This window comes from Dendrobates tinctorius, unplaced genomic scaffold, assembly GCF_039654945.1.
Source record: "Dendrobates tinctorius isolate UK_male_01 unplaced genomic scaffold, ASM3965494v1 ptg000086l, whole genome shotgun sequence".
Classification (NCBI taxonomy): Eukaryota; Metazoa; Chordata; class Amphibia; order Anura; family Dendrobatidae; genus Dendrobates; species Dendrobates tinctorius.
The window spans coordinates 53,310,565-53,334,270 of record NW_027361754.1 but is presented as its reverse complement, the minus strand read 5'-3'; positions in this window follow the sequence as shown (position 1 = coordinate 53,334,270).

The following is a 23,706-nucleotide window of genomic DNA, read 5'->3' as shown; positions in this document are numbered from 1 at the left end:
AGTGAGCTACAAAGGCACAGAAACTTGGTCTAAGTTGAAAGAAAGATGACTGCAGCAGGTTATAAGCAAATACTGTAGGCAAATTTGCAATCATCAGCCCGGAAGCTGCACATGGGACGTACTTGGACATTCCAACATGACAATGATCCAAAACACAAGGCCAAGTCAACCTGTCATTGGCTACAGCAGAACAATGTGTAGATTTTGGAGTGGCCATTTCAGTCTCCTGACCTCAATATCATTGAGCCACTCTGGGGAGATCTCAAGCGCGCAGTTCATGCTAGACAGCCCAGGAATTTACAGGAACTGGAGGCTTTTTGCCAAGAAGAGTGGGACAGCTTTACCATCTGAGAAAAAAAAGAACCTCATCCACAATTACCACAAAAGACTTCAAGCTGTCATTGATGTTAGAGGGAGTAATACACGATATTAAGAAACGAGGTATGTGAACTTTTGATCAGTGTCATTTGGCTTTCTTCTGGCGACTCGACCATGCAACCCATTTTTCTTCAAGTGCCTCCTTATTGTTCATCTTGAAACAGCCACACCGCTAGTTTTCAGAGAGTCCAGTATTTAATTTGATTTTATCTGTGGATTTTTCTTCACATCCTGAATAACTTTCCTACCATTTGTCACAGGTCACAGGTGAGAATGTCACCTTTAGTAGATAGTCAATCCCATTTTCTTCAACTTCTGTGCATGTTATCAGGCCAAAATCATCCTATACTGTTTTCATACCTCACATATCAATAAATAACTAAAATTGACCAATGACCTCACTAGTAACCCAGCTTTTCTTTATCAGGTCATTAAAAACAATTTTACATCTGCCCCATACTCCTGAAGATGCCATAAAAGCAGCGAAACTTGTCTGGAGACAGTAAAGCAGCAGTTTTAAAAGTTATTATTTTGTATTGTTTGTGGCATAATCATTGTTACTACAACTGGAAATCCATACCCAGATAGTTAAACGTAGCCATATTTCTGAAATGTGTGGGGCCTCCCTGACTCCTGAAGGAGATGGAGACTCTCCCACGTGGACGCTAAATTCTCCCAAAGCTCACCGAAATATAGAACTTAAAGAATGTTTTGTGTGTGATTTTGTGTGTTCCTTGGATAAACGGTCTAATATAAGCAATTAGAAAGGGGGATATGGTAAGAGGCATAAATGGAGTGTGTAGTAGGCACGGCATAGGAAAAGCGGCATGGCTTTAGGAAAAAAAATTTAGGTGCGCAAGTTCCCATATGCCAACGTTTTTCCCTCTCAGAGCAAAATCTGTAATCTGATATCAACTAATCAAAATTGCTTTTGATGGCCTGATAACGAAGGACTGAGTCACTAGTGGGGCCTTTGGTCCTATTTATTTTGTCCAGAATTAGTTAATTTTTGCTGGCTGTTTTTTAGCCCAATTATTTTGCCAGTTTTATCCTTTTATATTTGTTTGATATGGGACATTAGCGATCTGTGGGGATCAATCTAATATTTATGGATAAGTGATACATGTTTCACACTGAAATAAAGTCAGGGTAAGACAATATAGTTAGTAATTCATACTATTATCTACCTGGGTAAGTAGAGTATTATTATAGTGAAACTGTCATTTTTGAGGAGTAATGATCGCAGTTGCAGAAGTTGCTCTGCTTTGCCATATATCCTGCCAGGCAATCAGAGGCCGGCAGCTGACGACAGGTGCATTGGCTACGGAGGATGCCATGCATGTTGTGGAGTGGAGAGGTAAGAAGAATCTTTTTTTTAATGTATTAGAGAATGGGGCAGATTATTCCATGAAGGGTCCCAGGATGGGGGACAATACTACAGGAAAGAGACAAGATGGGGGACATTATTACTGGTAGGGGTCAGGATGGGGGGATGGAAGGAGCCCATAATGAGAGGCATTATATGAGGAAGTTGTTCAGGATGGGGGATATTATTACAGGAAGTGGCCTTGATGGAGGACATATTTAAAGGAATGGACCATGGATTGAGATTATTACAGGAAGGGGCCCTGGATGAGGGAAATTAATACAGGAAGGGGCCCTGTGTGGGGTCCATTATTAGAGGAAGGAGCCAATAATGGGGGTCATTATAACAAGATGGAGACATTATTACAAGAAAGGGCTCCAGAATGTGGGACATTATTACAGGAAGGGGCCAGGATGGAGGGCATTATTATTATTTATTATTGTAGTGCCATTTATTCCATGGCGATTTACATGTGAGGAGAGTTATACATAATAAAAACAAGTACAGTAATCTTAAACAATACAAGTCACGACTGGTACAGGAGGAGAGAGGAACCTGCCCACGAGGGCTCACAATTTACAAGGGATGGGTGAGGATACAGTAGGCGAGGGTAGAGCTGGTCATGCAGTAGTTTGGTCGTTCGGTGGTTACTGCAGGTTGTAGGCTTGTCGAAAGAGGTAGGTCTTCAGGTTCTTTTTAAAGGTTCCATGGTAGGAGAGAATCTGATTTGTTGTGGTAGAGAGTTCCAAAATAGGGGTGATGTGCGGGAGAAATCTTGTATGCGATTCTGGGAAGAGGAGATAAGAGGGGAGTAGAGAATGAGATCTTGTGAGGATCGAAGGTTGTGTGCAGGTAAGTACCGGGAGACGAGGTCACAGATGTATGGAGGACACAGATTGTGGATGGTTTTGTATGCCATGATTAGGATTTTGAACTGGAGTTTTTGGGTAATCGGGAGCCAGTGCAGGGATTGACAGATGGGAGAGGCTGGGGAATAGCGGGGGGACAGGTGGATTAGTAGAGCAGCAGAGTTTAGAATAGATTGGAGGGGTGCAAGAGTGATAGAGGGTGTCATGAACACCGCACTGCACTTGCTCACTGAGCCAGTGCGCGTGTCCTGAGTAAGACAGACTGTACTCAAAGATACCTGTGGAGCGGGGCAGCAGCGGTGAAGATGCATGCTTCAGGCAAACAGGATCTGAAGCACGTGACTGCTGGGGGAGGAGCCGGCCACAGGTCTCTCAGAGGAAGCAGGAGCAGAGAGAGATTGCTTCAAGCCAGATAGGACCTGAAGCACCTGACTGCTGGGGTCATGGCCTAAGCTGAGCGAGCTAGGAGCAGAAGGGCAACTCCTAGAAGGGTAATTATGGGACAAATTACCAAGGTGCAAATACAGAGATGTAAACCAGATCAGGCCGGGGTCAAAACACGAGATAGCACGACAGTACCAAAGGATTAGGCAGAATGGATAGTCAGGACAAAGCAAGAGATCAGTAAACCAGAACGGGCAAATACAGTACCAAGACAGTAGACAAACTCACAACGAAGAGACGGACTGGGTCAAAACCAAACAAGCAACAAGATATCAGGCACAAGGCACGCAAGGAGTCAACTAACTCAGCCAAGGGCAGGAGTATAACTGACACCAGACCTAGGTCAATTGGCAACTAAATAGCCGTCCTCTGCCAGAGAGAGGCAGAAACAATTAACCCCTGTCTGACCAGGATGGGATAAAGACAAAACCCCGTCCTGGATCATGACAGTTCCCCCATCTCAACGTGGGGGGCCACTGGACCAGGATACCTGGTATGAAAGGCCCAGGCCAACTGATCCGCATGAACTGATCGGGCAGGAACCCACACCTTTCCAATGTACAAGATACTGGATAGCACGACGGACCAACCTAGAGTCAACAATTCATTCCAACTCGTACTCAGACTGCTCATCTACCAAAACCGGTGGCGGGGAAGACAACGATCCCTCCCCACACGACCCCATAGGTTTCAAAAGGGACCTATGGAAAACATTGGGGGTCCACAGAGATGGCGGGAGACGCAACCGAAAAGCCACCAGGAGTTAGGTTTGCGGATTGCACTAAATATAAAATATGAGAAAGTGCAATCGCAACCTGGGGTCCACCGTAGAGAGGTGGTATGCTGCTGCTAGGTAATGGCGGAACTAGATGGTGGGTAAACGCTTGCTCACACGTGGGTTAACTTCACCCAGTGTGAATGGAGGCGAACTCTGTTGCTCCACAGAGCCGCTGAAACAAACGCCGGAGCCTGTTGAACTCACAGAACTCGGCTGAGTGAGCGCTAATTAGGGGTCACAGAGCCCTGTCCTAGAGACACCGGACTAGAGGTCCTCTAGACTATCAGCGCTTGGCGGCGCGGCTGCTGTGCCAGCAAAAGGTAAAAATATATATTCACATCAAGTGCACACAGTGCCACTTCGGCGGACGCCACTAACCACCCAGGACAGGGAGGAAAGCGCTAGGGGTGCGCACAGCGTTGCACGGCGGTCACAGCTACCTGGTGCGGTACGACAGTGCCCGTAGCAGGGAGGCAGAGTCGGACGCTAGTTTGCGTAGAATACTGGGAGCACGGTGGCTTGAGCATAGCCACCCACTGGCGCTGACTCTAACTCTGAATCCCTAACCAACATGCGTATCAAAGGGAGGGGAGTGTTAATGAGTCAGTCACCACATACATGCATCCATCATCATACACACAAGTAAGCATTAGAGTCTATACTAGTGCATGGCTGAGCGGCCATGCGACTCTTTTATAGTGGAGTCCTTCCGGGACCTTCCCAGTGATGGACCAATCCGAGCAGGAGCGGGACCTGCGCATGTGACCTCCGACCTCCAATGAGAGGTCGTCCCACGGGCATGCTCAGTACCCAAAAGATAGGACTTAGTCCCAGAAGCATCTACTTGCTGCTGACTCAGGCATGGAGTTATAGTAGACCCAGAAGGAGCAACCAGATGCCTAGCATCAGCCTGGGCAAGATGCCTGGAGAGATGACCCTGCTGAGAAGGAATCTCTGAGGCTGCAGAGGAATGGGATACCGCAGAGAGCATGGCCTGAGATTCCCCCTGTGCAGTGGGGAAAACTCGACGCCTAACACCGGGTTAACTGCTTCCATAATTTCATAAGGACCAATAAATTTAGGTCCAAGTTTCGCAGAGGGGACCTTGAGCCTTATATTCCTAGTAGACAACCATACCTTATCCTCAACCTGGAACACCGGCCCCACGGATCGTTTTTTGTCTGCAAAAAACTTATATTTAGTCTGAGCATTCGTGATGTTCCTTTGGACCTCTCGCTATAACTCCCCCAAGTGCTGGATTGTGCCATCTGCCCCAGGGCACCCAGAGTCCAAGCGGGAGAGCTCCCCAAAATGTGGATGAAACCCATAGTTGCAGAAAAAGGGGGATGTGCCTGTAGACTGGTTAGTGCGGTTGTTAAACGCGAACTCGGCCAAAAGGTAACGCAGTGCACCAATCATCCTGTCGGGCTGAGGTCAGGCAGGCAGACTGATTGGTCAGAGGAGAGGACACAGAGTAGGTGGTTGCAGTAGTCATGGTGGGAGATGATGAGGGCATGGACTAGTGTTTTTGCAGATACTTGGTTGAGGAATGTATGGATCCGGGAAATATTTTTGAGTTGAAATCGGCAGGAAGTGGAAAGGGCTTGGATATGTGGTTTGAGGGAGAGATCAGTGTCAAGGATTACCCCGTGGCAGCGAGCTTGTGTGACTGGGGAGAGTGAGAAACCATTTCCTTTAATTGATGGGTCCATTGGAGGGAGTTGTGTGAAATGGGGGAAAGATGATGAATTTTGTTTTGTCAATATTAAGTTTTAGAAATATAGCGGAGAAAAAGGATGAAACAGCAGACAGACATTATGGAATTCTGGTTAGTAGGGAGGTGATATCTGGTCCAGAGATGTAGATCTGTGTGTTATCAGCATAGAGGTGATACTGAAAGCCCTGAGATTCTATGAGCTGTCCGAGGCCGAAAGTCTAAATGGAGAAGAGAAGGGTCATAGGACTGAACCTTGCGGGATGCCGACAGATAGGGGCTAAGGGGATGAGGTGGTGTGCGAGTGGGAGATGCTGAATGTCCAGTTTGTTAGGTATGACAAGATCCAAGATAGGGCCAAATCAGTGATGCAAAGAGATGAGAGGATCTATAGTAATAGGGAATGGTTCACTGTGTCAAAGGCAGAGGACAGGTCCGAGAGGAGGAGGACAGAGTAGGGTCGCTTGGCTTTGGCGGTTAATAGGTCATTGGTGATTTTAGTTAGGGCAGTTTCAGTGGAGTGATGTGGTCGGAAGCCTGATTGTAAGGGGTCGAAGAAGGAGAAGGAAGAGAGGTGGGCAGACAGTTCAAGATGGAAGTGTTGTTCCAGCAGCTTTGAGGGACAGGGGAGAAGTGATATGGGGCGATAGCTAGATACACAGGATGGGTCAAGAGAGGGCCTTTTGAGGATAGGTGTGATTGAGACATGTTTAAAGCTTGAAGGGAAAACACCAGTTGTTAGTGACAGTTTGAAGAGATGGGTTAATGTTGGGATGAAGACTGTGGGGAGGTTTGGGATGAAGTAGGATAAGATCGGGTCAAGTGCATAGGTGGTGAGATGTGATCTGGAGGGTAGAATGGAGAGTTGATCTTCTGTAATGGTGGAGAAATTGGTTTTAGAAAAGACTGAGCAGTCAGGAGGAAGGGCTCTTGGGGTTGTCGACCAAAACTATCTCTGATGTTATCAATCTTCTGCTAGAAAAATGAGGCAAAGTCTTTTGCTGAGACGAGTGGAGAGGGAGGGGTGCTGGGGGGTGGAGGAGAGAATTGAAAGTGTTGAATAACTGTTGAGGGTTGTGAGACAGGGAGTATATGAGAGATGAGAAGTAGGTTTGTTTTGCTGCACTGAGTGTAATCTTGAAAGTCGTGATGGACTGTTTGAATGCAATGACGTAGTCGTTGGAGTGGGATCTTTTCCATCTCCACTCAGCAACCCTGGAAGCCCATCTCAGTTCTTTTGTCAGGCTGGTGTGCCAGGGCTGTCTGTTGATTTTGCGAGCATTGGTATTTGCGAGAGGGGCAACCGATTCGAGAGAGAGAGGGAAGAGAATGTAAGTAGTTTGTGGTCAGAAAGAGGTAGATGTGAGTTAGAGAGGTTAGATAGGGAGCAAAGTAGGGTGAAGATGAGGTCAAATGTGTGGCCATCTTTGTGAGTGGCTGCAGAAGACCATTGAGTGAGACCGAAGGAGGAAGTGAGAGATAGGAGTTTAGTGGCAGCTGAGAGTGAAGTGCCAATGGGGATGTTGAAGTCACCCAAAATGATAGTGGGGATGTCAGCAGAAAGGAAATCAAATAGCCAGGTGGTGAAGTGGTCAAAGAAGGTAGTAGCTGGCCTGTTGAATGTTGGAGGGGGAGTAGATGAGCACAGAGTGCACCTCAAAGGAAGGGAGGGTAACAGAGGGTGGCAGTGGGATGTGGGTGACAGGAGAAAACCAACTCCTCCGCTATGCTTTCTGCTAGGGCAGGGGGGTGGGGTGGGAAAGGTGGATTCCACCATAGGCTGTCTCAGAGGGGGTGAGCCAGGTTTTGGTGATGGCCAGGAATGAAAGTTTGTGAGTAATGAAAAAATCATGGATGTAGGAAAGTTTGTTGCAGACAAAGCGAAGGTTCCATAGAGCTCCTGTTAGTGGGACTGGGGAAGTGGGGGCTGGGCGAATGGGTATAAGGTTAGAGGGGTTATGGAAAGTTGTATTAGAGCGTGGATGGGAAGTAGAAATGACTGTGGGAATGAGGTGAGGAGGACTGGGATATAGAGAAATATCACCGGCAGTGAGGAGGAGCAGAGAAAGTGTTAGCAGGTGGGAGAGGGAGAAGGCATGAGGGGGCTGTCTGTGTTTGGAGACAGAGGATTGTATGTTGAGGAACAGTTCAAATGAGGAGGTAAGATGATGGGGAGGATGGAGGGCGAGATAATCAGTTCCTTGCTAGGTGTAGGGATTAGGGGGGTTAGCAGAAAGCAAAGGATTATAGGGGTGAAAGTTAAAACAAACGGAAACATTGTTTACTGTAACTATCCAGTTACCTTCAGTTCCCTTCTGGTTCAATTCTGGATTAATTCTGTGCTCCACACTTATATGATGCATTATACTTTGAAGGTGCCCAGGGTGGGGGACATTATTACAGGAAGGAACCAGAAAGAAGGACATTGTTACAGTAAGTGGCCAGCATGGGGGACGTTATTATAGGAAGGAGCTAATATGGAGGATATTATTACAGGAAGGGTCACAGGATGAGATACATTATTACAAGACGGGGCCAGGATCAGGGAAATTATTACAGGATGGGGGACATTAATAATTGGGGGGTCAAACACATATGTCTCTATGGGATCTAGAACTCTACAAGGGCCTATACATTTGTCCAACATGCAAGTGGGGGCCCAGATCCAAATTTTGCATGGGCACCCATCAGGCTCTAGTTACACCATTGGTTATATTTATAAAACATGTAATGTGTCTTTCTGGCATAGTTTTCTTAGCCTTTTAGCACAGAGGGAATAGTACAGAAGAACAACTGCATTGAATTCCACTTTTTATCAGGTCTGTGCGTCTTTCATCATTTTGGTAAATTGTAACTTAGCTGTCGAGACAAGACCTTCTTTTATATTTGCTTTGAAAGGATTTCTATACGTATTACTGAGATGTATCCATACGTATGGCATAAGGTTCATTTTATTGGTTCTTATACTTTCAGTGCTTGCAAGCATATTTAGTAGGTCACACTTGCGTCCTGCAAGGTTACATCTTGAGACAACACATAATGTCTATGTTCATTTATTATTTATTTATTACACTTGTTTATATGGCACCAACATATGCCACAGGGCTGTACAAACATTGCCATTACTCACTGCCATCATTCATCTACTTTAGTGTTGATGGGAGCCAAGGAATGAACACGTCAGTATCATAATATACTGTATTAGTACTAAATCTTCTTTTTAGCAATAGCTTCAAGGTTCCTTGAAGGCAACAGTCCATCTTCTATTTCTGTTGCACTCAGTCATCCACACCAACTTCCAGATATCGATGCACAGCTCTCATTCTGCAATGTGCATCTTGTCTTACAGCACTTCTGCTGCTCTATTGTACATTTCAGTTGGTTGCCATTACCAATTACAATCAGTGGTGGGGGCGGGGTTACAGAGATTAGCTGGACTACCTGGCACCCAACACCAAGTCCTGCAGTGATAATCTCCTGCTGATAAAACACACATTTTATTGAAACTACAGTACATAGCCTAATAATTCATACATTGTGGAGATCAGGATCTCTGCCCTTACATCCTGCTACTTTCAGAACCCATACCAAAAACCTGTTGACAGATTCCCTTTAACCCTCTTCAGGATAAAAACTTGAGTAATTTGTATTTTTTTCAACTAATTGCTTCGACTACGACTACTATGACAATATCCCACACAGCAATCTTCATATCCACCAGCCATGGACAGCTATGTAAAGACGAGTAATACTCCCCCATAGACAGACTTTCATCACTTTGGTCCGTCGGCCAAGTCAGTAGTGTCTGGTCATTGGACGAAAGGCTTCCAAACCTCAAAGCATCACGCACAATGGAGAGATCGCGTTAGCCCAGTTAATTAAAAGCCACACAGAGATACCGGAAAAGGTAAGAGCGTCCAGACACTACTGACTTATTGGATGGACCAGAGTCCCCTGAATAGATCTGGCCATCTCTTTCAGACACCCATAATGGTATTTGTGTACAGATCCATTATGATCATTTTCAAAAGCTACTACATGCCATATCCCTAAAAATCTAACACAGATATATATAGCATAAACAATGACCATGTCACAGGTTTACCATGACAGAGAGGAGACAGAAGACAGCAGCGTGTGATTGCTCCTACTCTTGCACTGATTAGAAGCACTTCACCTTCTTGGGCTAGTTTCACACTAGCGTATGGAGGAGCTAAAGATGGCTGCGGGCTTCCTACGTGAAGCTCCGCCCCCGGCTGCACCTCCTCCGGTCAGCTACGCCTCTGTCGGCATGTGGCCTGCGTACCCTATCTTTAGCATTATGCCTCCACATGCATCTTTTTGACGGTGCGGCGAGCACACCAAAATGCAACATGCTGCATTTGCTGGATTTATCTCTGACTATTGTTAGGTTTTGAGTGTATGATAATTCCCTTCCTTCTCTAAGGCTAGTTTCACACTTGCTTTTTTTTGCAGCGCGTTTTTCCCGCAAAAAAACGCATTAAAAAAACGCATACAAATGCATACAAACGCTGTGTTTTTTTCAAGCATTTTTATGCGCATGCAGGAAAAAAACGCAGCGTTTTTGCGCGTTTGTATGCGTTTTTAGTGCGTTTTTACCGCGTTTGCATTTTTTTCCAACATTTTTAGGTGGCCCCTCACACTACCCAAACCATGACTTTACTAACCCTAACCCTGACCCTAACCCTAACCCTAACCCTGACCCTAACCCTTAACCAAATCATACTTAACCCTAACCCAAACCCTAAACCCTAACTAACCCTAACCCTAACCCTAACCCTGACCCTAACCCTAACCCTAACCCTGACCCTAACCCTAACCCTAACCCTAACCCTGACCCTAACCCTAACCCTAACCCTGACCCTAACCCTTAACAAAACCATACTTAACCCTAATCCTGACCCTAACCCTGACCCTAATCCTTAACAAAACCATACTTAACCCTAACCCTGACCCTAACCCTAACCCTGACCCTAACCCTAACCCTAACCCTGACCCTAACCCTAACCCTAACCCTAACCCTGACCCTAACCCTTAACAAAACCATACTTAACCCTAATCCTGACCCTAACCCTGACCCTAACCCTTAACAAAACCATACTTAACCCTAACCCTGACCCTAACCCTAACCCTAACCCTAACCCTGACCCTAACCCTTAACAAAACCATACTTAACCCTAATCCTGACCCTAACCCTGACCCTAACCCTTAACCAAACCATACTTAACCCTTACCCTGACCCAAACCCCAACCCTAACCCTGACCTTGACCCTAACCCTAACCCTAAACCCCCTTAACTAACCCTAACTCTAACCCAAACCCCTAAATTCCATGGTTAAAAAAAAAAAACGCATATGCAAAAAAACGCATACATGAGCATGCCAGTGCGCACATATGCGCATCCATAGGCTATAATGGCCATTTTTAGCGCAAAACGTGCGCATATGTGCGCATGCGCTTTTTTGCAGGGCCAAAAAATGCAACATGCTGCGTCTGGAAAATACCAACGCACACCCCAAAAAAACGCAGCGCATGAAAATCGCATACATGCGCTTACCAGTGCGCAGGTATGCGCACCCATGTTAAATATAGGGGAAAAAACGCATGCGCAGGTATGCGTTTTTTTCCAGCGCTAAAAAACGCAAATGTGAAACCAGCCTTACTTTGGTTTAACCCATCCTCCACTCCCCAGTGCATTCCTCTGTTATATGTGTGAGTATATTTGTATGTTTGATATTTTCCTTTATCCCTGTTCTTATTACCTTGCTAGTCTGGTTGGTGTATTATGGTATACTACTACTCCCTTCTTCCCTAGAAAGGAAAGGGTACAGACTGAGGGCGGATTCAGGAGCTAAGGCAACGTATGTGGCCCTGGCATATTCACCATCAGAAGTAATGTAATGAAAGGTGTGACTGAAGCTCTAGAGTTATTATGTCTTGTAGCAAAGTCAGGTAGGTTAGGATTAAATCCTTGCACTGCAGGTCTTGATTTAAGGCAGCTGCTTAGTTTTGACTAAGAATCAGGGCCTGAGTTCACTAGGTGTGTCAGTCTTCTAGATAGAGAAGAGTCGAGTGTGCTGCTAGTGAGTGACAAACCAAAATGTGAGATGACACTGAGAGAGAGACATGCCGGGGTCTCTCTCTGAATGGAGATTGCATGGGTCAGCTATGAAGGCTGAGCAGTCTGTGTGTTGGAGCTGCAGAGAAACGTGTGGAAGTTGCAGACTGTTGAGTGTGAAGGAGATACCGAGATTGGTAGAGCCGTACTTCTGCTGTTAATAAAATTGCTGAGGGAGAAATGACTTTAATCTGTACAGATGAGCCCCCACTGACATATGTGCCTGCTGAATGAACTGTTAATTTGCTGTTATACCTGTTGTGCCTAGAAGAGGCCTTTTTTAATCCTTGGAGTTTTATGAAAGTAATAAAACTGCACCTATTTGGACCAAACTGCATTGCCTGTGTGAACGCTACCTAATGCCTACCTGAGAGCATGAATAACTACTGTATATATACTATGGGGCCAATTCATCAAGTAGTTTACTGAGAGTGTGAATCCCTGCAGTGTCCATGCCCTTCCTATATGCACCTGTTCCCCATATACTTTGTTTGCTCCTTCCGATACTTCAATGTTGGGAGACTTGTTGATTCTATGCTAAATTGGTCTAGATGGCAGCCTCCATGACCCTTATAGCTGGGTAACGGAGGGAAGGGAGCACCATGGGGCAGGGACTGATCTCCCCAAGGATGTTTTCCCTGTACATGATACTTTCATAACAATAACTTTACTAAGTGCTTAGACACCAACTTAGTGAGTATTTTCTCAAGATAGTAATTTGAAAAACTGTTTTAATTTTGTAATTGTGTATGTTTTTTGTTTGCGTGTATTTTTTCTATAGCTTTAATTCGGACTGCATACAACTCGCACTAAACACTAGTTGTGTATCTCGTTGCGGGCGGGTGATGCAAAAAAAAAAATGTCAAGATGTAAACTGATTGAAAAAGAAACCATCTGGCACAATGGTAAACAGAATTGTAAGACAACACAAACAAGTATGTAAGTGCTCTAGACATAATCACATGCAAACATGTCATTTATCTTGCTGTATTGACAATGTAAGGTGTGTTCTGCAATGTAATTGCAAACAGGAACTCCCTTCACATCCAAACCGGCAGAGGACAATAAAGTATACTAATAGTTATAAAAATAGCTTGCATTGAACAGGAGGTGAAGTTATAATGTAGCAGGTGCCAGTTAACAATCACTGCTTTCCAAGATAGTGCCACCTATATTTGCTTTGCACTGAAAACATGTTGCGTTCCAGGGCAGACCATGCCAATGTAATTCTGCATGGAGCATGGTGGGTGCCCGTTCTAGCTCGGCTGCCACCTCCCAGATGACCTCTACTGTATAGTTTTAATGATGCACTCGTCCGAGCAAAAAATATAACGTCAAAAAAGTAACAAGGTATGACCTCATAGAAATCAATGGAAACATAGATAAGGAAAAATGCTGTGACAAGTCATAATTCCTACAGTGGCTGCCACCGTGATAACAGATGATCAGTGGATCCCCCACGCATCAGATATTGATCATCTACCGTATGGATAGGTCATCAATTTATAAGCAGAGGCCTATATCTCTCATTCCTCATTCTCATTGTGCTTTTAAGGAAAGCACCCAAGTCTATAATTCACTGACCTAAGTAAACTAACAATATAAAATATAATCTTTATTTAAAGGTGTTAAAATAAACAATGTTCAATCCACTTTTCTATGTGTAAGTCTATTCACCTGTCAGAATATAAGATAGTGGCTATAAGAAACAGGGCAATATCAATCCTATAGATTCACAAGTGTTAATATGGTCTATTATTATGGTTTAAAAATATATCGCCATCATATTTAGCAGTGCTTTACAGACATCATCATGGTCCCCATTGGTGCTCACAATCTACATTCCCAGGATGTCCTTGGAGTGTGAGAGGAAACCGGGGTACCTGGAGAAAACCTACGCAAACATGGGGAGTGAAATACAAACTCCGTGCAGATGTTGGGCTTTGAACTCAGATCCCCAGTGCTGCAAGGCTGCAGTGCTAACCACTGAGCCACCATACAGTGCTAACCACTGAGCCTCCACACAGTGCTAACCACTGAGCCTTTGTACAGTGCTAATCACTGAGCCACCATATAATGCTAACCACTGAGCCACCATACAGTGCTAACCACTGAGCCTCCACACAGTGCTAACCACTGAGCCTTCGTACAGTGCTAATCACTGAGCCATCATATAATGCTAACCACTGAGCCACCATACAGTGCTAACCACTGAGCCTCCACACAGTGCTAACCACTGAGCCTTCATACAGTGCTAATCACTGAGCCACCATATAATGCTAACCACTGAGCCTCCACACAGTGCTAACCACTGAGGCTTCATACAGTGCTAATGATGGAACCACCATATAATGCTAACCACTGAGCCACCATACAGTGCTAACCACAGAGACTCCATACAATACTAACCACTCAGCCACTGGGCAATAAAGTCATCCCTAATTAGACAGAAAAGGTGACTCTTGTCGCTAGAGTCTTTAGAGAAGACAATTAGAGCAGATTTCTTATAATTTCCCCCAGATTTTTCTCTAAATTGCAATTTACAGCTGTAACCTCCAATAGGTGGCGCTAGAGTTCTGGTCCTCCTCCTCTCTGAAGACACAATTTGCACGTTTAATTCTCTAGAAGAGCATGCATGACTTAGAAGTTTCCTCACTCTGACATGCCAGGCTTGGCTTGCCACTCTCCACAAGGAGAACGAAACATTACCCCTTAGACTCCAATATGGAGGAATACAATTGTGGACAGTTTGGGGGGTATATTCAATCACTCCCCGGTAGCTGCAGCTACCACTCCTCAATACTATGTTCACTAACGCGCTAAGTCCTGCGAGAATTGCCCACAATTAACATATTTAAATGAAAGTTATATTTTATATTGTTAGTTCACTTACGTCGGTAAATTGTTTTAGAATTATTGGATTCCTGGAGTTCTGTATGTCCTCGATCTGTGAAATTGTATAAAGCACCCAAGAATCAAGGCTGTGACTATGGAAGTAACACATACATGACTTAATAGGTTCGTTCCAACATTTTTAAATGTATCCTCGATCCAAGAGTCATTTAAAGGGGTTATCTGATTTGGGCATTTTTTTTACTTAAAAAATAAGCTATTCCACCAGAGATCAACTGCAATCTGTGTGAGCTGAAGGAACATGTTACATTTTGCTGCAGAGTCAGGGTGAAATAAGCCATCATACAATTAAGCTTTAGATAACTAGGTCTGATTTGATAGATAATGTGTTAAAAAGGTAACATGCAAATTTCTTGTTTTATATTCCCCCCCGGTTTCACACTCTCTATATATTTTTTTCATGGTTACATATCTAGTGTCAATATATTCCACATCGCTTTTCCAGACATCACAATTTAATTTTAGCATGTGTTTGGTGTGTGTGAGGAATCCGGCTAAACTTACAAATGCCAGGAGAACACACAAACTCCTAAAAGATGTTCTCCATGGTCGTACCCCAGCACTGCAAGGCAACAGTACTATCGACTGAACCACCATGTCGCCTAATAGCTTTTGTTGAATTTTATAGTGCAAATTGTTACAATTCTCATCGGAGAATTGAATCCATGAGCTTCAACTGGTTTGGCACCGGCTAAAGTGAGTTGTAGAGTTTAATGGGGTATTCTCAAGTTTGGAAGTTATTCCTCATCCATAGAATTGGAGATAAATTGTCAACCACAGTGAGTCTCAAAGCTGGGACTCCCACCGATTGACATCAGCTCTATTCACATGGGGTTCTTCAGAGCCTCAGTTTTTAGGATCGGTGTGTGTCCCAGTGGTCGGACCCCCAGTGATTGATAAGTTATCCCCTATTCTAAGGATATTCTATGGATAGCAGATGACTTCCAAACCTTAGCATACCAGTTTAAGCAATTTTCTTTTTCACTTTTAACAAACAAGGGAAGAATTTTCCTTTTGGAGTCACAAGAGTAGTGTCCAGTTGGCAGTTTGGAATGTCTGTAGCTGAAACAAAGGCAATGTCAAGACTAAAATTAGGGGGTCATCACCAGGAAAGTGTTCAGATTATAGAAATAGACTATGGATTGACAAACAGTGCACATAGGGCATCAACCAAATAGCATGCAGCTTTATTGTGTTTCATTGGACTCACCTTGTGATGCTGCGAACAACAGCAATCGACTAACCCTAGATAGCAACAACTCAGCAGCTGCTGATCCGCTGGTTGGATTAACTAATGTCGAAATCTACACAAGGGAGAAATGTGGGTGTGCTGCGCCGCTGGTAAGGAATTCACAGGATTCATATGTATAGAAATATATGTCAGTCCAATTCCCAATGAATTTCTAAGTCAAACAGAACTCTTCCTCAGGGGAACCACAGAGAAAGAGATCTGTTTGAACTAGAAGAGTGTTGGAATTTGGACTGTAAAGTATTTCTATAGAACTGGATCCTGTAAATTCTTTATCAGCGGCACAGCACATCCACATTTCTCCCCTTGGTAGAGCGTGGTCTTCTGCTGAGGTGCTCCTACATCCACTATTAGGATGTGCCACCATAGTTATACTCAGGGTTACCTGGTTAGAGCGCCACTCAGAAGTTTCACCCCCGAACCAATTAGCTGATATGTGCTCCAGCAGATAAACTGCAGAACTCATTAATGGCCACTAAAAAATGTAAGGAGCTGAGAAGTTCCTACATTGTATACATCTGGCTGCTGTCGGAGTAGATATCATAGATCAAATTTCCACTGATATCATATTGAAGATCTATTGGTCATCAATAGTTTACTCAGACAACCCGACAAGTTCCACCTCTAAGTTCAGCATTTTTTGAAATTTTGCCATTTTAACTAGCTCATTGTTTCTTAAAATGGAACGAGGGAAACTGTATCCGAACACTTTACAAAATCACAATTAATATAATGTATGTACTCTGCATGAAGTATTGTTTTAGGTGCATTGCAAAACAGGAAGATAATTAGCAAAACACTGAGCTGTCACTTGTTAAGTCCTTTTCTCACAGCAGGTCAAAGAGATGTGACTACCATTAATAACGCCACTGTTGAGTCTAATTAAAAATAATAATTCATGAAAATATATTTTTTAATATATTTTATGTGATTTTAAAGTATATAAGTATATATATATATACTGTATATATTCAGAGAGGTGAATCAATGGGAGGGGGCTAACATGACAAGTTGATCGTGGAGAATTGTGTCATGTGCACTGTTTCTAATTAATGGAATTTTATGTTACACATTATAACTGAATGCAGCTTTTGTTTATTATCGCATTTTAGCATATTAGTATGTTAATTTTATATATTTTCTATCATAGCTCTGGAGAGCATTGAATGGTACGGAGAATAGTGTTTATTTTCTGTGTATTCACACATTATTAATTTGATACTCTCCGATAATGTATAGCTTAATTTTCTTTTCTTTTTTTTTTTTGACCTTTTCAGTTTAATGTCATTGTGTTTTATGTCATAATAAAATCTAAATATATTTAAAACTTAAATATGAATATCAGTTGTAAATGTTTTTATCCATTTTTTGACATTTATTTGACTAATTAAGCAGTTAAGCATCATTTCCTCCTATATAGCTATTTTGCTGTTTTTGTAAAAAATCAATCAGATATTGTATATTTTGTTTCATTTCCAATGCTTGTCTACTATATTTGTACCTCTATACCATAGTCTTCAAAAAAGATATTTCCCAAATCGTAAGTTATCCCCTATCTGAATATCTGAATCAGAACTTAGAAACTAGGCTCTGAATAGGAAAGTCGTTAATGGAGTGAAGCGCATGCTCGACCTCGACTCCAAATTGCATTCCAGGGTCCTTTATTGGGATCATTTGGGGTCCGAGTGGTCAGATCATTAATCAGTAAGTTATTCCACATCTTGTGGATAAGAGATAACTTACTAAGTTGGGAATAACTACAGTAGTTGGGCCTGGTTGAGACTAATTTTTCAGGAGATCCATAATTCAGATGTAATGAAACCATCAACTCAAATTTAGATTTTACAGTCATGTTTTTTGCTGTCCTCTTTGTTTAACCCCTTTACCCCCAAGGGTGGTTTGCATGCTAATGACCAGGCCAATTTTTACAATTCTGACCACTGTCCCTTTATGAGGTAATAACTCTGAAACGCTTCCATGGATTCTGGTGATTCTGACACTGTTTTCTCGTGACATATTGTACTTCATGTTAGTGGTAAAATTTCTTTGATATAACTTGCGTTTATTTGTGAAAAAAAATGGAAATTTGGCCAAAATTTGGAGAAATATGTCAGACAAAATAGTTAATAAATAACATTTCCCACATGTCTACTTTACATCAGCACAATTTTGTAACCAAAATTTTTTTTGTTAGGAAGTTATAAGGGTTAAAATTGACCAGCGATTTCTCATTTTTACAACACCTTTTTTTTTAGGGACCACATCACATTAAAAGTCACTTTGAGGGGTCTATATGATAAAAAATACCCAAAAGTGACACCATCCTAAAAACTGTACCCCTGAAGGTGCTCAAAACCACATTCAAGAAGTTTATTAATTTATTAACCCTTCGGGTGCTTCACAGGAATTTTTGGAAAGATTAAAAAAAATGAACTTTTTCTCACGAAAAATTTACTTCAGATCCAATTCACTTTATTTTACCAAGGGTAACATGAGAAATTGGACCCTAAAAGTTGTTGTACAATTTGTCCTGAGTACGCTGATACCTGATATGTGGGGGGAACCACTGTTTCAGCGCATGGCAGAGCTCAGAAAGGAAGGAGCACCGTTTGACTTTTCAATGCAAAATTGGCAGGAATTAAGATCGGATGCCATGTTGTGTTTGGAGAACCCCTGATGTGCCTAAACAGTGGAAACCCCCCACAAGTGACACCATTTTGGAAAGTAGACCCCATATGGAATTTTTCTAGATGTGTGGTGAGCACTTTGAACCCCCAAGTGCTTAACAGAAGTTTATAAGGTAGAGCCATGAAAATAAAAAATCATATTTTTTTCACAAAAATGATTTTTTTGCCCCCAATTTTTTTTTTACCTAAGGGTAACAGGAGAAATTAGACCCCAAAAGTTGTTGTGCAATTTGTCCTGAGTATTCCGATACCCCATATGTGGGGGTAAACCACTGTTTGGATGCATGGCAGAGCTCAGAAGGGAAGAAGCACCGTTTGACTTTTCAATGTAAAATTGGCTGAATTGAGATCAGGTGCCATGTCACATTTGGAGAGCCCCTGATGTGTCTAAACAGAGGAAACACTCCAATTCTAACTCCAACTGTCTAACTCCAACTATCAAACATCAACACACCCCTAACCCTAATCCCAACCCTAACACACCCCTAACCCTAATCCCAACCCTAACCCTAATCTTAACCCTAACCATAATTTTAGCCAAACCCTAACTTTAGCCCCAACTCAAACCCTAACTTTAGCCCAAACCCTAACCCTAACTTTAGCCCCAACCCTAACCCTAACCCTAACCCTAATGGGAAAATGGAAATAAATACAATTTTTATTTTATTACTTTTCCCTAACCAATGGGGGTGATAAAGGGGGGTTTGATTTACTATTTAAAGTGGGTTTTTATGGCAGGTTTTTATGTTTGGCAGCTGTCACACACTAAAAGACACTTTTTATTGCATAAAATAGTTTTTGCATCACCACATATTGAGAGCTATAATTTTTCCATATTTTGGCCCACAGAGTCATGTGAGATCTTGTTTTTTACAGGACAAGTTGACTTTTTAATTGGCATCTTTTTCGGGCACAAGACATTTTTTGATCGCTTTTTGTGAGGCAGAATGAACAAAAACCAGCATTTCATGAATTACTTTTTTTTTTGGGGTGGGGGGCGTTAACACCGTTCCGCGTGTGGTAAGATTAAGCAGTTTTATTCTTTGGGTCAGTACAATGACAGCAATACCTCATTTATATCTTTTTTATGCTTTGGAGCTTTAATACAATAAAAATTATCTTATATAAACAATAATTATTTTTGCATTGCTTTGTTTTGAGAGCTCTAACTTTTTTATTTTTTAGCTGATGGTGCTGTATCAGGGCTTGTTTTTTGCAGGACATGATGACAATTTCAGCAGTAAAACTATATTTATTTCCGTCTTTTTGATCGCGTGTTATTCCACTTCTTGTTTGGCGGTATGATGATATGATGATTGTTTTTTTGCCTTGTTTTGTTTTTTTATGGTGTTCACTAAAGGGGTTAACTAGTGGGATAGTTTTATAGGGCAGGTAGTTACGGATGCGGCGATACTAAATATGTGTACTTTTATTGTGTAGATTTTTTTAATTTAATATTTATTGATTGAATAAATATTGATTTTTTTATTATTATTTTTTAAATTTAATTCTTACTTTTACACTGTGTCCTGCTATGGGACATTTATTTTGTGCAGGCTGATCGATTCTATAGCATGCAGCTCTGCATGCCATATAAGCTGTCAGCGCTGCATAGAGTTGCACACTGACCTAAGAGACTTCCTGACATTTACTGCGCATGACAGGAAGTCTCTCAGCAGTGGAGACCTGGAGGTCATTGTGACGACATCGGGTCTCCATGGCAGCGATCGGGACCCCGCATCATGCAGTGGGGTCTCCGTTCCAAAGGCAGAGGGGCTGTCACAACTGACATGTTTGATTGCAATGTTTCGGGGGTTAAAGTTTCGGGAGCAGTCCGTGAGCGTGGCTGATCGCATATGACGTACTATTCCGTCCATGGGAATTAAGTCCCCGGTCACATGGATGGAATAGTACGTCTAATGGCAGAATGGGGTTAACAGTGTAAGGAGACATTATCCATCGCTATTGGGGTCTGAATTTTAGTGCGGGGGTTCTAAGGTTGTGTCTGTAGATTAGATTCTAAAGAAGCTAGATCAGGGAAAAAAAACAACATGGCTGTAGAAGTAAAAGCAAGGGCTGAATTAGCACTAAAAGCGGAGTTTGGGAAGGCCAGGGCAAAATAACATAAACCCAGAAGGTTAAAGAGAATCTCTCAGCAGACTTTGATATGCAATTATGATGTAGGGGCTGAGAGTCTGATTCCAATAATGTATCACTTACTGGGCTGCTTGCTACAGTTTTGATAAAATCCCTGTTTTCTCTCCTGCAAATTTGGCAGTTCCCTTAATGCTAAGGTGTGTATAACCTTGCCCACAACACTGATTGGGAGCTTCCTGTGTACACTGTGAATTGTCACAAAGATGCCAATCAGTGCTGGGGGCGGGATTACACAGATTAGCTGGACTCGTCTGCACCTGAGAACTAGTCCTCTAGTGATAATCTGTTGATAAATCACTGATTGTATTGAAACTACATCACACAGCCTAATTGTTGACACATCGCTGAAATCAAGCTTTCTTGCCCTATATTATACTGCTCTCAGATTAAACAGAAAAAAAACCTGCTGACAGATTCCCTTTGAGCATAAAAAAGTCTACACTTCATGGGTCAAATCAGAAGCCAGTGATTGGCTGATGAACCTATCCAGTGATTGTGTTGCTGACTGGATCCCCTTAATGGCGGGTCAGCCAAACGCCATGGTTCTGTGATCATTCATGCTAGCCTTTTTTTGCAAACAGTTTTGCATTTGATTTACAGATCTGACTTTTAAAGAGGAACAGGAAACATATAATATTCTTTGCTATAATTTTTGGTCCAGTAGAAGCACAGGAATTTGTAGGTGTTTTATGCTGAATATGAACACAGCCCTGTAATATCATTCTACAGTTCCTATTAAAATCCTTGTAATGCTCATTCTTTTCTTACTTTTTTTTAAAGCAATGCTTTTATTAGCTTTCTATAATAATATGGCGTTACGAAGAATGGCAAAAGATTGTGATTTATCATGTATACATTCATCATTGACATTAATAATAAATTGTGCTTTACGTTACCTGTTACATAACTGTTACACGACAGGTCCATGGATTTTGTTTCTGTGTTTTGAAGACCAAGTCTTAGTATCCGCTTGTATATACAATATATATGTAGGAAGTTTTTTCTGAAGACAAATTAAAGAAAGATAAACTCTCGGGTCCAATTTTTAAAGCCAACGTAAGTAAACTGATAACAATTAGCTCATTATGCTGTTTGCAATCCGGACACTTTCTGAGATACATTTCTATCCATTTTTTGGAATTAATAATTCTGTTTCAACAATTAAAAATTGGACAGTGAGCATTTTATTTAATGTATTAAAGAAAGAAGCGTGAAAAACAAAAACAACCACATGTCAATAATTGTGCAGGTAATTATGGAAGGTGTCCGCCGTCTCCAGAGAGACAAAAAGATGACAAAAACATGTCTTCTAATTAGTGAATCTTAGACACAAGGTTGAAAGATGTCTTGTCAGGTTACTTGATAATTTATTTTTTCTTCCTTTGCATTTCAAGAAATGTAACAAAGAAAAAAAAAAAAATATATATATACGATATTATGATATATATGAATATATGCATAAGGTATTAAATTTATTTCTATTCCCTTATAATAGGATTGTTTTTTTAAAGTATAAAGTATGTATACATATATATATATGTTTGTGTATACAGTGGGTACGGAAAGTTCATTTTTTTCTCATTATTGTACACTTTGCACCCCATCTTGACTGAAAAAAAACAGATGTAGAGATTTTTGCAAATTTATTAAAACAGAAAAATTAAAATATCACATGGTCATAAGTATTCAGGCCCTTTGCTCAGTATTGAGTAGAAGCACCCTTTTGAGCTAGTAGAACCATGAGTCTTCTTGGGAATGATGCAGCAAGTTTTTCACACCTGGATTTGGGGATGCTCTGCCATTCTTCCTTGCAGATCCTCTCCAGTTCCGTCAGGTTGGATGGTGAACGTTGGTGGACAGCCATTTTCAGGTCTCTCCAGAGATGCTCAATTGGGTTTAGGTTAGGGCTCTGGCTGGGCCAGTCAAGAATGGTCACAGAGTTGTTCTGAAGCCACTCCTTTCTTATTTTAGCTGTGTGCTTAGGGTCATTGTCTTGTTGGAAGGTGAACCTTCGGCAAAGTCTGAGGTCCAGAGCACTCTGGAAGAGGTTTTCATACAGGATATCTCTGTACTTGGCCACATTCAAGTTTCCTTCAATTGTAACCAGTCGTCCTGTACCTGCAGCTGAAAAACACCCCCATAGCATGGTGCTGCCATCACCATGTTTCACTGTTGGGATTGTATTAAGCAGGTGATGAGCAGTGCCTGGTTTTCTCCACACATACCACTTAGAATTATCACCAAAAAGTTCTATCTTCGCCTCATCAGACCAGAAAATCTTATTTCTTATAGTCTGGAAGTCCTTCATATGTTTTTTAGCAAATCCTATGCGGGCTTTCATATGTCTGTCACTGAGGAGAGGCTTCCTTCGGGCCTCTCTGTCATAATAGCCCGACTGGTGGATGGCTGCAGTGATAGTTGCCTTTGTGGAACTTTATCCCATCTCCCTACTGCATCTGTGGAGCTCAGCCACAGTGATCTTGGGGTTCTTCTTTACCTCTCTCACCAAGGCTCTTCTCCCATGATTGCTCAGTTTGGCTGGACGGCCAGGTCTGGGAAGACTTCTGGTGGTCCCAAACTTCTTCCATTTAAGGATTATGGATGCCACTGTGCTCTTAGGAACCTTGAGTGCTGCATAAATTCTTTTCTAACCTTGGCCAGATATGTGCCTTGCCACATTCCTTTCTCTGAGCTCCTTGGCCAGTTCCTTTGACCTCATGATTCTCATTTGGTCTGACATGCACTGTGAGCTGTGAGGTCTTATATAGACAGGTGTGTGCCTTTACAAATTAAGTCCTATCATTTTAGTTAAACACAGCTGGACTCCAATGAAGGAGTAGAACCATCTCAAGGAGGATCACAAGGAAATGGACAGCATGTGACTTAAATATGAGTGTCTGAGCAAAGGGTCTGAATACTTATGACCTTGTGATATTTCAGTTTTTCTTTTTTCATAAATTTCCAAACATTTCTACATTTCTGTTTTTCTTCAGTCAAGATGGGGTACAGAGT